Raw genomic sequence first — 16,733 nt, forward strand, 5'->3', positions numbered from 1 at the left:
ATGGGCGGAAGTGTGGTTGAGGGGGAGGTGGAGCCATCAGTGCTGACTGGTGAGCCCGCCACAGCTTAGCTAATGGCCCCAAAAAGGTGTGAGAGTGAACAGTGTCGCAAAAGAGAAATGGACAAGGTGAAGGAATATAAACAGACCGAACTCACTAGTGTAGTTTTTTAACATTGTGGATAATGTTTATTATTATTGATCTTCATTAGTTAATGTCCATCTTTGATTGAATCTCTTGGGCCAATCATTGCTTTTCTAACAATTTATGTATCTGTATATATATATATATATATATATATATATATATATATACAGGGTGCGATTTGCCGGTGGGGATGGTGGGGATTATCCCCCCCTCTGGTTTACACGTCCTACCCTCTGCTGAATCATTTTTATCCTCGGTGGGGATAAAAATTATCCCCCCCACCCAAAGTATTTTCACCATTACATCGTAATAATTAACAACCAAAATACACAGGGTCCGTCTTCATTTTGAAACATTTTAAAATGTTTCTCAAAATTATCCCCCCCTCTGGTTTTTTCACAAATCGCACCCTGTCTATATATATTGTGGCATCCCGCCGCTGGACCTCGGACCGGGCAGGTCCGAGGAGACGCAGTAGACTTGGTTTACCGTCGCCACCCTCCAGCCGGCGACAGAGAGCACCACGTCTCTCCCCCCAATCAGCGTGATCGGGGACACCTGGCCGGAGGAAGGGAAAGGACCAGGAGCCGGCATAAAAGAAGCACCAGACCGGCCGAACCGGGAGAGTGACACGGGGGGAGTCCGCACCACAGAGAGTGACACGGGGGGAGTAAGCACCAGGCCGGGCGAACGGCGAAGCGACGCGGAGGGATTCCGCACCACGCCGGCGAACTAGAGGCTCCCGGAGACCCTAGCACGAGGATGCAGACTAATTATTCTTGTGAAATAAACGCCGACTGCGGCTTTAACCCTTGCTCACCGTGTGATTCCTACCGGGCACCTGACACTCGGGGAAACGGGTTGCCACATATGGTGGAGAATGCAGGCAACTCGACCGCGCTACGGGCCGGTTTTGTGAGGGAACCCCCTTCAGCCGGCATGCAGAACCCGGATGGGACCGCGGCGACGCCCGCCCAGCAGCAGCAGCGGGAGACCACGGAGAGTCTGGCCCTGCTCTACGAGGCCGTACTACGGCTCGCCGTCCACGCCGCCCCGACCGCCGCCCCGACCAGCCGGCTCACCAAGCTGGTGCCCGACGACGACGCGGAGGCATACCTCGAGGCATTCGAGCGGACCGCCCGAAGGGAACACTGGCCAGAGGAGCAGTGGGGCCATATTGTGGCCCCGTTCCTCACCGGGCCCGCCCAGCAGGCGTGCCGGGACCTACCGGCGGAGACCGCCCGGCGATACCTGGCCCTTAAGCAGGTGATCCTGGCCTACTACGGCCACTTTTTTGTAAGCGAACGCCAACCAGCAGCGGCGACGCGAGGCAACGCGATCCCTCGGGAAACTCCAAACCAGACCACGATGCAGCTGGAGACGACGCCGGCAGAGACGACGCGGCCCGAGATGAGGCCGCGGGAGACGAGGCCGCGGGAGGCGGGGCCGCGAGACGAGCCACGCCGGCAGCAGACGCAGACATGCATGCTAGCGACCTCCTGGGCACAGGGGAAAACAGGAAGCCCGACCATACCGGCGCGGGTAATGAACCAGGACACGCAGGCCCTCGTGGATACCGGCAGCGTGGTCACTCTCCTCCGCCCTGACTTGGCGGGCGGGAAGGAGGGCGCGCCTATAGAGGTGACCTGCGTGCACGGGGACACCCGGACGTTCGAGACCTGCCACGTCGTCGTCCTGACCCCACGCGGGGTGTTCACGACGCGGGCAGGGATCGTACCCCACCTCCCGGTGCCGCTGCTTATCGGGAGGGACTGCCCGATCTTCCACCGGCTACAGGACCGGGCGCGTGAACTCCGGAGCCGGAGAGAACCACCCCGCAGAGGGGTGAGGGGAGCTCAACAGGCCTAAGGGGCCACCAGGCCTCCGTCGTCCCCCGGAGGGCGAACAGAGGAAGCTGCTCGCGAAAAAGCTAAGCCAGCGCCGTGCAAGGCCAGCCCGGCCGCGCCTGAGGCCGGGCCGGAGGCCTCCGGCGAGGCCCGGCCCCCGACCGAGGACGCCGTGGACACAAAGCCCTCGACAGAGGCCTCAATCCGGGCCTATGAGTCGTCGGTCGAGCCCCAGCCTGTGGTGGAGACGGAGCCCGAGGCGGAGGCTGAGCCCGCGGCCTCACCGGAGCCAGAGGCCGTGGTGCTGCTCGAGGCCGACTTGGAGCCAGAGCTCGAGGCCGATCCAGAGACCGACATCGACACCGAGCCCACGGCCTCACCGGAGCCAGAGGCTGTGGTGCTGCTCGAGGCCGACTCGGAGCCGGAGGCCGACGTCGACGTCGACGCCGAGCCGGAGGCAGAGGCAGAGACGGAAGCGGCAGAGACGTCAGTCGAAGCAAGGGACTCCGCTAAAGAAGCTGAGGACGATCACCTGCCCGTGTCGATCCCCAATGAAGCCGCCATCACGCTGGACGTGGATGGGGACGACCTCCTGGAGACAGGTAAACCTGTGAAACTTCCAGATCCCGACGAGAGCTCTGACGACCACCGGGTCCCCTCTGGACCCACGGGCCACGAGGATGACGACGACCTGAACACTGAAGAGTCAGGGAGCCACGTCTGGGTCCCCGAGAGACAGGCCCGAGAGTCGGTGATCTACGGGCAGAACGTTTGCCAGGGCAACAGCGCGGGCAGCCCCTGCGGGGAGGTTGACGCGCTGGGCAGGCCCGTGGACGCCAGCCACCTCCTGTCCAACCCCAACCCCACCGACTACGTCCTGATAGAGGAGGTGACCAAGGACCCCGGCTCTAAGAAGGCGTCGACCGCCAAGCGGCTTCGGCGAATCACATTGGACCACGAGTGGGCCTATCAAGCCCAGAGCCGGTGGAGGGCGGAGGGAGGTCATCCTGGTCACCGACCACGCCCCCCTGAAGCGGATGGCCGGAGCCAGGGACACCAACGCACGAGTGACGCGGTGGTTCCGGGCCCTCCGAAACACCAGGTATTATCTCCTAGGGAGGGAGGTCACCCTGGTCACCAACCACGCCCCCCTGAAGTGGATGGCCGGAGCCAAGAACGCCAACGCCGACGCCCTGTCACGCCGGGATGCCTGCCTGAGCGGGTTCACCGACGCCCAGGGGCCTGAGCAAGCGGTGGAGGAGTGTGGCATCCCGCCGCTGGACGCAGTAGACTTGGTTTACCGTCGCCACCCTCCAGCCGGCGACAGAGAGCACCACGTCTCTCCCCCGAATCAGCGTGATCGGGGACACCTGGCCGGAGGAAGGGAAAGGACCAGGAGCCGGCATAAAAGAAGCACCAGACCGGCCGAACCGGGAGAGTGACACGGGGGGAGTCCGCACCACAGAGAGTGACACGGGGGGAGTAAGCACCAGGCCGGGCGAACGGCGAAGCGACGCGGAGGGATTCCGCACCACGCCGGCGAACTAGAGGCTCCCGGAGACCCTAGCACGAGGATGCAGACTAATTATTCTTGTGAAATAAACGCCGACTGCGGCTTTAACCCTTGCTCACCGTGTGATTCCTACCGGGCACCTGACACTCGGGGAAACGGGTTGCCACAATATATATATATATATATATATATATATATATATTTATATATATACTTATATACACACATACATACAAACATACATACATACATACATACATACATACATATGAAGAAGTTCAAAGACAGGACATGTTGACGTTTCTTTAAAAGTATTTTCCTTTAGCTCTGAAACTAGCCTGTTTATGTAGGTTTCTTTTCACACCAATTAAAGAAGTGTGTGTGTGTGTGTGTGTGTGTGTGTGTGTGTGTGTGTGTGTTTGTGTGTTCACAACAATAAACCACTTTTTGTCGCTTCTCACGATAAGCATTTGCCCTGGTCTACACAGCCTTTAGGCCTTGCTCAATTTCCTGCCATGTACATTTCCATCACCTCCTCTAGATCTTATCAGCATCAATGACGAGCAGAAAGTGCCAATGTAGAATATGTTCACCTCTGTATTAAATAAAAACATTTCTATATTACAACTTAACATTGTTTTCATCGTCCATACAAACCACACAACAGTAAGCCTACTCTCAGAGACGACCACAAACCCTTTGAAATGGTCCTTTCAATCACCCCAATAAGGAGGACCGAAGGGTTCTTCTTGAGTTCTGGGTCTCAGGGGTTTAGGAACTAGGTTCCACCAGCCGACCACAATGTACTACACCTGTGCTTGATTCACCACCATGTAAGGTTTCAGCATTAAAGTAAGAGTAGGCAATATATTTTAGAAATATCTGTGAAATTTAATTGACATCCCCACAGCAATCAATCATTTAAATGCTCAGCCAAAAGAAATTCAAATTCAAAATTATAGTATTATTGCATGCCTGCTGTGAGCTGTAGCAGGCATGTAATAAACCCATTCAATTATTTAATTCGGCCGAATGAAATAATTGGATGGCTCACCGCACCTGTCCGTCTACGTAGACTACCTGCGCTCACTGTTCCTGTTTCTGCCCTCATTGCGCATGACGGAGTTTTCCACAAAGCAAGACAGGCCTATTGCTAAAGCTAGCGAGCTAGTCATGTGTTTTTGGGGAGTTACTTACTCTGGCTGGTTTCTCCAAATTGCCTACCCTAGCTTTAACGTGCTAAACCACCTGTCCCCACCTATTTGCTTTTATTTTCGCGGCCCGGTTTTACACCGTATTCTGTTTCCCATCATAAAGTTTGACACCAGGGGGTCGCTATTGCATATTTTCCGCACCATGCAGGAGCGGAAAGGTAGAGACGGCCATGAAGTTGTTCACGTGCAGAAACATGCACTTGCTTAAAGCGTAGACTGAGATTACTTATAAACATTGTATCGCTCCGTCGGATGAGTTCATTTGTTTTGTTAAACCGGGCGATAGCCCATTGAGTGGCTGAAGCAAAGCATTGATTTGCTTCTGTGGCGGCATCACGGGTCCTTCTTTCTGGCAGAGCTGTAGTCAATACCATGTTTGTCAAGTCCGAGACAAGGGCTTGAAAGCGTCCAAAGAGGTTTGATTACAAGTCAAGATCGAGTCCAAATGAGAGAGACAGTCATGACCACTATTATTTGCTCCACAAGCTCGAAATATTTAAATATTGACGTCACGACCAAGAGGCACTAGCAACCACTTGGCATTGTTCGTAACCACGTCATGACCCCCTTTCCTAAAACTCTCCCGAAACACGTTTTATAATTCCATCTGAAACAGTGGGCTCACTGGCTCTTTAAATGCTTGGATAACCGATATGAAATATGCTATATATACTATATGAAACCTATATCCTATATTCTCAACTTTGAGGATTTTTTTTTGCAGTTGACTAAAGTCACCTTCTATTTTGTTTAACAAATGTATTAATGTAGTTTTAGTTATTTACGACTACTTTTATTATATTTACAAAAAATGTGATGTAATCTTCTGAAATATCCAACAGGGAAAAAGTTTTATACTGAAGACAAAATAAAGCTTCCAAAACTCTTATGTATTCGTATATATTTTATTAGAGGATAGCATTTATTGCACTAAATCCCAAAAAATCGATAGCTTAATAGCAATAATTAGTAAATACTATAGATACATTAAAAGGCAACATTAAACCTGGTTGCAGCCAGGATAACCCTCCTAACTTCTAAAGGTAGCTTCTATAACAAATATAAGTTCAGAAACACAGCGTATTTCTGTCTATATTCCCCCTGTGAAACACATTAAGCATGGTTCTACTTTCAGCACTAAGGGCAGCAATAGAAAAAAAAAATTCTCGTCCATTGTGTATTTTTTTTATTATACAGGAAAGTATTAAAGGCAACAAAGTTTCAATTTAAAGCTGGCGTGACTCAGTATAAAGCTGATTTCCGGTAGGTTCCATTAACAGCGGCGTTAGAAGTTGCGGTCATCCAGTCGTGTCATCGCACGCTTGACCCAGGCGGTTTCAGGGTTCACGCAGATCGAGACATTGCCTATGGTCTGCAAACTGTCACAGAAAGGACATTACAGTCATTATTTTTAGTTCATTCTGTGTTAATATGGTGTAGACATCATTGTGATGCAAATAAAACCCATTGGATGGTATTTGGTCAAGGCTACGCTTACATAACGGCGGGCATTGAACAGCGTCCATCCGTCAAATCGTAGCTTTGGATTTTAGCGAATTTCACCGGTCTTTCGTAATAATGGAAACAGCAGCTATCGGGACCAATTCCGTCTGAGAACAGTAAACATGTTAATGTTACAGATAAACAACTCAACATAACATCAATATGTGGTGCAACTTTAGAATAAGGGCACATTCAATAGTAATAGTTTATGCAGTAATAAGCATTATATTAAAGCAATAGCACATGGGTTAGGGTCCTAACTAACCAGATAAAATAATGTATACACCAATACCTTAGTAAACAGGAACACCATTAATAAATGATTAGGCTACTAAACCATAAGGTAGGCTAATGGTTAATAACATTAGTACAACTTTAATACTGCATCTACTAATGTTAAGTTAATTAGTGTACCCTTGTTAGGTGTCACCAATGTGAGTCAGTTAACTTACAGTTGGCCACGGTCAATGAAACCAGCATGGATCCAAAGATGCACAGGAGGAGGAGGCCGAGAGCACGCATGGTTACAGGCTCTGAGACAGCGACAAGTAAAGGAAAACAGCTGAAGGCACACCGATTTAACGAGAAGATGGGCGGAAGTGTGGTGGAGGGTGAGGTGGAGCAGAGTGAGAGGGTGTGTGACGAGCGAAAGGGAAATGATATGTGAGAGAGAGCAACACAGACAGACAGAGAGAAAAAAGGAGAAGTTCTAAGGCAGGACAATTTAGACTCTTTTGAAAATAAGTTGTGGACCTGGCCATTACTTGCAACCTGTTAAGGTTTCCTTCACACCGTTTGAAACAGTGTGCGTGTAAATGTTTGTGCATGTGTACGCAACAAATAAACCTAACTTTTTGTTGCTTCACTTACACAATAAGCCATTGTGTCGATTTCTCCATCACCTCCTTTCGATCTCATCAGCAACATGAGGACCACGAAGTGCCAATGTAGAATATGTACAGCTCTTTATTAAATAAAAACAGTTCTATATGACACTTCAAGTGGGACGCGGTCCAACATTGCTGTCATCGTCCATACAAACCACACAACGGAAAGCCTACTCTCAGAGACGACCACAAACCCCTTGTAATGGTAGTTTCCACACACCAGTCCAAAGTGCGTGGGGGCAGGCCCGCCGCTCCCTATACTCAGAGTATGCAGAGTGCGTAGGCCACCAAGTACCTGGGGGGGCACCAAAAATTATGGTTTGTAAAAAAAATTTTAAAATAAAAATAATTATTACATTATTCAATTAAAAAAATATATAAATTAGTTATGAAGAGGCCCACTGTTGTTTTTTCTCAATTGCATAACCTATCACTCAATTTCGGCAATTATATGTTTTTACCTAATATATAAAAAGAGGCTCCCCCCCCCGCTCGCGTAGGGCACCGAAATGGCCAGCAGCGGCCCTGCGTGGGGGTACAATAAGGAGGCGTCCTAACCCAGGACTTCCTGTCTGCAGTACAAGGCCCAAGTCTGAAGATAAAAGTTCAGTTCAATTAAAAGGGTTTGGGGGGGGGGGGGGCATGTGGAAGACCAAGGGCAGTCGGGCCGGCGGGATCCAATCACCCGTTATATGTCATCTGCATGTGTTGTGTGTATATGTTTTGTGTGTACATTTTGTGTGCAAACACACACACACATCTGAAAGAAAATGTACTCCATTGTGTCTTCTGTTGCTGCTACACCGATGATAAATAAACAAGAACAAGGACAAGGATCTCTCCACATCAGCCTTTTTCCAAAGCATTTTTGAATCCCTATACATTTCATCTAAATATATGTTCTAAGCGATCATTTTCCAATCACAAGGAGAGGTCTGAGTAATCGCACCAGTCTGTGGTCCAACCAATCAGTGAACTATTGACAACCTAAATATCACCGTGTCAATGTTTAAATGTTTATTCACCAAACTCAGTGAGATGAAACACGGTTGTACAAGGACGAGGCTACTAAATATGTGTATTCACCAAGATTGCTTCTGTAGAACAGACACTTGTAGGTAGTGAAAGGAACACCGTGCTGAACTTAATAACAAGTGAACCACAGAAGGGTCCATGGTGTGCATGAGTATGTATGTGTGTGCGGTTAGAGCAGGAAGACATCTTTGTTGCACGGTTGCATGAGCATTGGAGAATCTTGTACATAAACAAATAAACAAAAAAGGGTATTGGTCGTTGGCCTATACGGGAAGGTTAGTCTAGTGGCGAGTGTGTTTGACCCAAGCCCCTAATGTCCAGGATGAAAGGAAGTCCCTGAGAAAGAGGACTCCTAAACTCTACATGTAAGGAAAGGTGTTGTGTAACTCTAAGTTATTAATAGCATTATTATTATTATGTCTCTTTGGATTAAAAAAATGTAATAAAACCACCGTTAGAGGAGAGCTCTAACCCCAACACCCAGCTACAAGTCCACCACTAGAGGAGACATCTAACCCCAACACCCAGCTACAAGTCCACCGCTAGAGGACAGCTCTAACTCCAACACCCCAGCAGTGATTAGTTATTAATCACATATTGAAACATGAGTAGATAGTATCTTATGCTCACAGTGCTAGGTCTTCATTGGGCCTCAAGCAGCAAAGCTGCGAGACAACCATTGTTATTCTACGCTTTCCTATTATTATTATTGGGGGTCAAGCAGCGAAAGCCATTGTTATACTATGTTATTCTATTATTATTATTATTATTATCCGGCATGGGATTAATTCAGGACAGTTCCATGATCCCTCACTGCAATTTTGACCTTGCTAGCTCAAGGGCTCTAGCGCCACCAACAGGTCAAAGTTTGACATGCATTCATGTTTATAACTTTTGACCAATTCATCAAATTTTCACAAACAAGCATTTCAAAAATCGAGTCTGACTGTCAATAACAATGCGGGACAACGTCTCTGTTTGTGGGACGTGTACAATGTAATGAAAGTGCGTGACTGTCTCGCACAAAGCGGGACATCTGGTTCTGCTAATATCATAACCAAACTTGGTACAAAGACCCATGACATTCAATGGGGACACTCATCAAATTTGGTGACCTTCGACCTCTAGGGCGTGCTGTAATTATTGAAGATGTGTTTTAACTCCTCTCTCTTCACATGAGTATATTTCAAACTTATTGTCAATGTCTGGTGATACTTTCAGACCAACCCATATAGCTTATAAATTATTTCTCATGGAAACATCAGAATTTGGCCGCCATGTTGAAAAAAATCCTGGTTGTTGTCAAAATCAATTGTCGTATTCACCTCCTCTGTGTGAAACGGAAAAATGACTCAAGCAAACTTCACACAAAGCTTTACCAGACTCGCCTTGCACTGGTTTCATCCAGGGATAGATAGTTTCCCGGTCTTTATTGTAGCTGCATTTCCTCTTCTTAGCCGTACGGGTCGTACTTTCCTCCATGTGTGCTGCATGCTGTTCTGACCTGATTTGCATTGTTTCTTGTTGGTGGGCGTGCCCTTAACCTGCGTCCGCGTCCCAGTTTGATTGACATGATCAAACAGCCCGCCCCAGCCCGCCCCCTGATGACAGCCCTCACTGCAGTCTCCGCACACAGCTAATTGATAAATGCCAGATTATAAAACACGCATTTCAAAAATCGAGTCCTACTGTCAATAACAATGCAGGACAACGTCTCAATTTGCGGGACGTGTACAAATTAATGGAAATGGTTTTCAGCTTTGGCTTTCAGGTTTTCAGGTTTCCAGCTTTTTCAAATTCAAAACTGTTTGGCCGTGACAGACAATCAAACTTGACGGCAAAGCCGCCAAACAGGAAGTAAGCCCATTTCTCAGCAACTCTTTAACATATCATGGCCAAACTTGGTACATAGCCTCATAACATCATCCTGCGGACACCCAAACAATTTGGTGACCTTTAACCTCAGTGGGACATCAAACAGGAAGTGAGCTCATATCTCTGCTTGGCTTTCATGTATCCAAACCAGACTTGGCTCATAGTCTTATGACCCTATCCTGATGATGCCCAAATAATTGGGCATCATCAAGCAGCAAGTCTATTCCGGCCCTTAAGAAGCAACTTCAATGTATTTTCATCGTGATAACCATTTGCCAATAGCTTTCATTGTAGGTGAAATTACTGAGACGGTCATCATGTAGCCACCTAACCGATTATGTCTGTCCACCAAAATTTGTTTATTGAGTCCTATTCTGCTTGACCTCCACATTGCTGCTCGCAGTTATATTTCAATTGAAATTTACAGTCCCCCGCAACCCTAGCCCCCAAGAAGGCAAGAATAAACTCCCTTAATTAGAATGGAAGGAATCTTTAGGAGGAACGCAGGGTGGGGGATCCCTCCTTCCAGGGATGATCAGGAGTGCAATGGGTGCCAAAATTGAAAAAAAACATATAACATATATACAGGCAAAACATTTCATTAGTGATTTTGATGAGGGCGGTTTCATTACTATGATTAGATCTGAAGCCGGATTGGAGAGGTTCAAATAGCTTATGTTGGGACATGTAGTGTTGGAGCTGGGCAGCCACTGCTCTATCCAAGATCTTACTCAGGATGGGAAGGTTGGAGATCGGGCAGTAATTTTTGGGGTCATCTGGGTCCAGGCCATGCTTTTTGAGTGTCGGTATCACCAACTTGAAGTTGGAGGGTACCACGCCAGAGCTGAGTGAGGCGTTCGTGATGGTTACCACCGCAGGGCAGAGGGTGGGGAGACAGGCCTTCACTAGGGTCGTGGGCAGTGGGTCCAGACTGCTGGATGTAGTCCTGGCTTTGGTCATGAGGTCGAGGACTTGGTCAGCATCCAGCAGGGAAAAGGTGGAGAAGCAGCACTGTGGAGGGCAGGCAGATGGGTGGTTCGCATCCTGCAGATTTATTGTGGCCGGCGGTCAGGGGGTGGACATCTGGAGTTGCTGATGGATGGTTTCCAAAAAAAAATCCAGGAACCTGGAGCAGAGGTCAGCACCATCTGAGGGTTGTGGGGCACAGGAGGGTTGAGAAGGCTGGTAGAGAAAAGCTTTGTGAGATGTTTTTGTTGGCTGTTGATGTACGCTGTGAAGTGTGGAGTAATAAGAGTGTTTTTGTCCGGGAGAGAGCCTCTTGGTAAACCTTGACATGGTCTCTCTAGGTTTCGCGATGGACAGGGAGGCCAGATCTTTTGTATAGCCTCTCGAGCCAGCGCCCAATGAACTTAAACCTCAGAAGCTCTGGGGTAAACCAGGGAGCTGGGCGGGCGAAGGAGACAGATCTAGAGTGGGGCAACGGAGTCTAGAGTGAGGGCGAGAGCGGTGTTGTAGTGCTCGACCAGGCCGTGTGGTTTTGGGGATGGATGGCGAGGTTGATCGCTAGGCTGTTGGCCAGCTTGGAACACGTTTCGTGTTCCTGTATGTGATGGACCGCTTTGTGGGCTGCTTTGGCAGGGGCACAGTGACAGAAAACATGATGGCATGGGGGTAAGCATGGTTGTGCCAGCACACCACACCAGGTCCAAGGTGTGCCCTTTGGCATCATTGGGCCCTGTACATGTTGTTGAATGTTGAAGCAGTCCAGCAGTGATAGAAAATCAGCAGCGAGGGAACAGCTGCTAGAGTCCACATGGATGTTAAATCAGAATCAGAATTATTTTATTTGTCATTGTACAGGGTACAACGAAATTGTAGCAGCATCCAAGTGTACACACACTAGTAAAAAAGTGTAAAAAGTACAAGGCAGTAATGCAATGTACGCATACAAATATAAACATAAATAGACGATATGTACTTTTTTTTGCGTGTGTCTGTCAGTGCCTGTTTGTGTTCAGTGCAGAAAATCCCCAAGTATGATAGAATCAGTGAAGAAATAGGATATAGGTTGCACAATGTGAAACAATAGCAAACGTGTTTGATTCATTGGTACACCTATTCCCAAGAATTTCACCTTGCCTCGTAATCACGTGATGATCATGTGAAGAAATGTTATATAAAAGCTTTGCTTCATCGTTAAAGTCAGATTGACGGCTTTGACATTGGAGGTAGGTACCCTGTTTTGGTGCTCAAATGTAAGGTCCCACTCTTTCAGCTGATTGAAAAACTCTTATCCCCACAGTATCCATCTCAGAGACAACAGCATAAATGGCCCTCTGGAAAACAGGTGAGTACACACTGGAAGCATCTGTCTGAACTCAAGAAAAGACAAATATGACCTTAAATGTGTTCTACTTGTGACCGTTGGTCAGGTATTAATCAGGCAGATTCTCTGGTTGTCATCCTAAAACCACAATGACAGTCATTGTAGAACTTGTTGAACTCTTGGGGAACCCGAGCCATCAACTCATCATTGGCGAAAGAACAGACCAAAACTTTTTCCAATTTGCAACACCAATTATTTATTTTGGACCCGATTTCTGTCTGGGTTAGAGTCCTAGAATCCGGGTTGGAGTCCCAGAATCTGTGTTTGAGTCCCAGAGACAGGACCAAGTTCCTTTAGGTCGGGTTGGAGTCCCGATGTGGGTACCAGAGAGACTGTTGATCTTATCTTAAATACATTGCACTTCCTAAAATGCTTTTTCTTTTTTAACTTTGCCTTTATTTTCTATCTATTTTACTCATTTTTTGCATATGTTTTCTTTTTACTTATGTATTATTTTATTTTATTGTATGACAATGTTTATATGTGAAGCATTTTGAGTCTGCCTTGTGTTTTAAAAGTGCTATATAAATAGAGTTGCCTAGCCTTGCCTATAAACTATATCAAATTAATAACAATTTAATGAATGTCGATTTTCAATGACAGTATTTTGTCATTAAAATCGACAAATTTTCCCGGGGGGGACAATTAAGTTGAACCTAAAACCTAAAGATCCTATATGGTTAACAAATGGTTTTCTTGAACTTGTGAACTCAAGATTTACACAGTTGCATCCCTAGCTCCCTGTGTCCACCAGTAGAAGACCATAACTGAAGTGGGAAGCTCCCAGTGTGCGAAGTTTACCATTTGATCAAGCTGGATTTATGCATTATATTTATACGTTGCATTCATCATCCTTTCAAGGCTCTGCTTTGATTGGTTGTGCTCAGGGTAGTTCCAGCCAATAGGAACTCTGAAGTGTTTGAATGTGCAGCAGTAGTTGTGGTGTTGCTGGCCTGTGTGTCCTGGCCACGGGGAGCCACGAAGGACCTCCGCAGCATCAGGGGCTCAAGGACTGTCTGGTGGACAAGGACTACCAGGAGCTTCTGTGAGATGGGCCTCCCCCCTGCCCAGACCCCTCGGCATGTGCTCATCGTGGGCATGTGGGTCTGACCGCTGCCCAACTGCTGCAGGGCGCGGGACACCAGGTAAGCAGGTCTCAAGGCCCAAGGCTCCACATGGGGTCCCCACATCGGCTGCTGAACACGGTGGTTTTGACGGAGTACAATATGGGCACTGATGTGCGGGCTGTTGTTTAATGATTCGACTCACAGGGAGAGAAGACAAAAACATTTATTTAGGGATGCATGCCTGTGGGAGGATGATTGGGGGTGGGGGGGGGGGGGGGGGGGGGGGGGGGGGTCAGCAGCAATGGCCTTGTAGGCAGTCAGAGATCGGCTTTAAAAGTACATATATATGTGTTTATGTGTATGTGTGTATGTATGTGTATGTGTGCGTGTGTCGGTGACGCTGCTAGAGGCTAGCGGGAGGGAGGGGGGAGACCTACAGACACCCGACAGACGGCTGGTATGCTGAACTGGGAGCCATGAGGATCCCCAGCTTCCACCAGCAGGTTAGGTAGTCCTACCCCAGCCCCTCTTGCTCTATATCTCTCTTTCTGTCTCTCTGTCTGTGTCATACAGTCTCTCTCTCTCTCTCTCTCTCTCTCTCTCTCTCTCTCTCTCTCTCTCTCTCTCTCTCTCTCTCTCTCTCTCTCTCTCTCTCTCTCTCTCTCTCTCTCATGGTGAGGTCCTACGCCCAGCGGCTGGGTGTGCGGTTGAGTACCTTTGTGATGGATGACCCCAACACCTTCTACCTTGTCAATGGGCAGCTTGTGAAGATGTACAGGGCAGACAAAAAAACCCGCCCTCCTCAAATACAACACCCCCCAAAAGCTGTCGGCTGACCAGCTGCTGGGTCAGGCCTTGCAGACGGTTTGTAGCCCGCCACGCCTTCAAATGGCTGCCAAAACCATACAGATAACTTTAACATCATGATGTGGTTACATAATGTGTGTGTGTGTGTGTGTAGGTAAAGGATGCAGTGAAAAATCAAGGATGTGAGGCTGCCCTTAAGAAATATGACCAGTATTCTGTCCAGGTAAATATGAAGAATAAATATCAAACATTTGTGTCAGAAATGTAATAATAATTTATTCATGGCTCATTGAAAATGTAACTGTGTGTGTGTGTGTGCGTGTGTGTGTGTGTGTGTGTACACATTTCATTCAGGGTTATTTGGAACAAGTGGCTAACCTGAATTCTGAGGAGGTAAGGATGATAGGAGACCTGCTGAATGAGAACGGCTGGATGTACACCGCCCTGACTGAGATGCTCTACGAACAAGCAGCTATCAATGACCACACTAAGTCAGTCTCTGCTCACTCATTCCCCACTAAACAGTCTGCACCAAGTCATTCATAACTGCCAGTTTTTACAGTCCGCATTCACCCATTCATGTACATCTATTGTCTTTCCAGTTATTCTGAGGTGGTGGATGACTCAGATCGTTTCCCACAAGCCTTGCATCGCTTCCTGCTTAACCCCGCCCAGCTGAACTCCAAGGTCAAACAAATCAACCAGACACAGTCAGACACTGGCGTCGATGTATACTACCAGAAGGGTAAAGAATCAGAGTGGACCAAGGTGTCTGCTGATGCAGTCCTTGTCACGACCACAGCAAAGGCGGCCCGCTTCATAGACTTTGTCCCACCTCTCACCAGCAGTAAGAGGCACGCACTGAGCAGCGTTCACTACGACAGCTCCACCAAGATCATCCTCACCTTCAGCAGAAGGTTCTGGGAGGAAGATGGCATCAAGGGGGGGAAGAGCATCACAGACCGCCCCTCTCGCTTCATCTACTACCCCAGCCACAGCTTCCCTAAGAACCCGGACGTCGGCGTGCTGCTGGCCTCCTACACCTGGTCTGACGACTCTCTGCTCTTCCTGGGCCTGGGGGATGAGGAGCTGAAGGAGGTGGCCCTGAAGGACCTGGCGCTGATCCACGGGGAGCAGGTCTGGGACCTGTGCACGGGGGTGGTGGTGAAGCAGTGGAGCTCCGACCCCTACAGCCTGGGAGCCTTCGCCATGTTCACTCCCTACCAGCATACCGAGATCGCCTCGGAGCTCTTCCGGTCCCAGGGCAGGGTTCATTTCGCCGGGGAACACACCGGCTTCACTCACGCCTGGATTGAAACAGCCATGAAGACGGCCATCCGAGCTGCCAAGAACATCAACACCCAGCTTCAAGACAGCTTCAAGTCCACCGCTAGAGGAGAGCTCTAACCCCAACACCCAGCTACAAGTCCACCTCTAGAGGAGAGCTCTAACCCCAACACCCAGCTACAAGTCCACCGCTAGAGGAGTGCTCTAACCCCAACACCCAGCTACAAGTCCACCGCTAGAGGAGAGCTCTAACCCCAACACCCAGCTACAAGTCCACCGCTAGAGGAGTGCTCTAACCCCAACACCCAGCTACAAGTCTACCGCTAGAGGAGTGCTCTAACTCCAACACCCAGCTACAAGTCTACCGCTAGAGGAGAGCTCTAACCCCAACACCCAGCTACAAGTCTACCGCTAGAGGAGAGCTCTAACCCCAACACCCAGCTACAAGTCCACCGCTAGAGGAGAGCTCTAACTCCAACACCCAGCTACAAGTCCACCGCTAGAGGACTTGATTTGCAGTGATTTGTTATTAATCGCATTTTGAATCATGAGAAGATAGTATCTTCCTGCTCGCAGTGCTAGTTCTTTATTTGCATGTGTTAGCATTGAACAAATCTCAAACTAAATTTGTATATGCTGTGAACCCTAAATGTAATGATAATTGACCAATCTGAGACTGCCACCTGCAAGAATGCAATAGCCTAGCTATGCACATATTACATTGCCTTTCCTGTTCCTGAACATAATAAGCAACAGCCAATGTGACAATATCAGTACTCAACACGTCAATTAAACACTGTTGTTTATTAAACAAAATTTGTCTTTGGTTATTGTCAAAATGACCAAACCTTTCTTGTTATCAAAACAACCAAAACTGCTCCTGCCAAATTCCTTTCACATTCCAACAGATGATGTATAATCTAACCAGCTTCTACTCCACGGTGAATACAGTACTCTGAATCAACAGTCTCCATATTGAATACCAGTCTCCATATTTAACTTTTTAATCCAAGTGTTAAACAATATAGCGAATGGGAGTTGGTGGATGAGGGGAATTATGATGTGCATGGATGTGGATGTGGATATGCAGTACATCCATGTTTTGGAGACGTTCGATTCTGGGTTGTTCTCCTGTTTGATAACGAATGAATGCATCCTTCAGAAGGGGAATCCTGTGATCTGCCACTGCCCAGAGAGAGCCCCGTG

At 48.1% G+C, this 16,733-nt stretch overlaps 1 pseudogene across 1 annotated transcript; it reads left to right on the forward strand.

Moving 5' to 3' along the window:
* Positions 1–15,647, forward strand: LOC307091286 (L-amino-acid oxidase-like; annotated as a pseudogene). Its single transcript has 9 exons — positions 1–49; positions 2,616–2,952; positions 12,183–12,327; positions 13,298–13,511; positions 13,841–13,941; positions 14,113–14,297; positions 14,395–14,463; positions 14,595–14,731; positions 14,843–15,647. The product of its transcript is annotated as an L-amino-acid oxidase-like (transcript).
* The last annotated feature ends 1,086 nt before the right edge of the window (positions 15,648–16,733 follow it).

This window comes from Pollachius pollachius (assembly GCF_949987615.1).
Source record: "Pollachius pollachius genome assembly, chromosome: 20".
Lineage (NCBI taxonomy): Eukaryota > Metazoa > Chordata > Actinopteri > Gadiformes > Gadidae > Pollachius > Pollachius pollachius.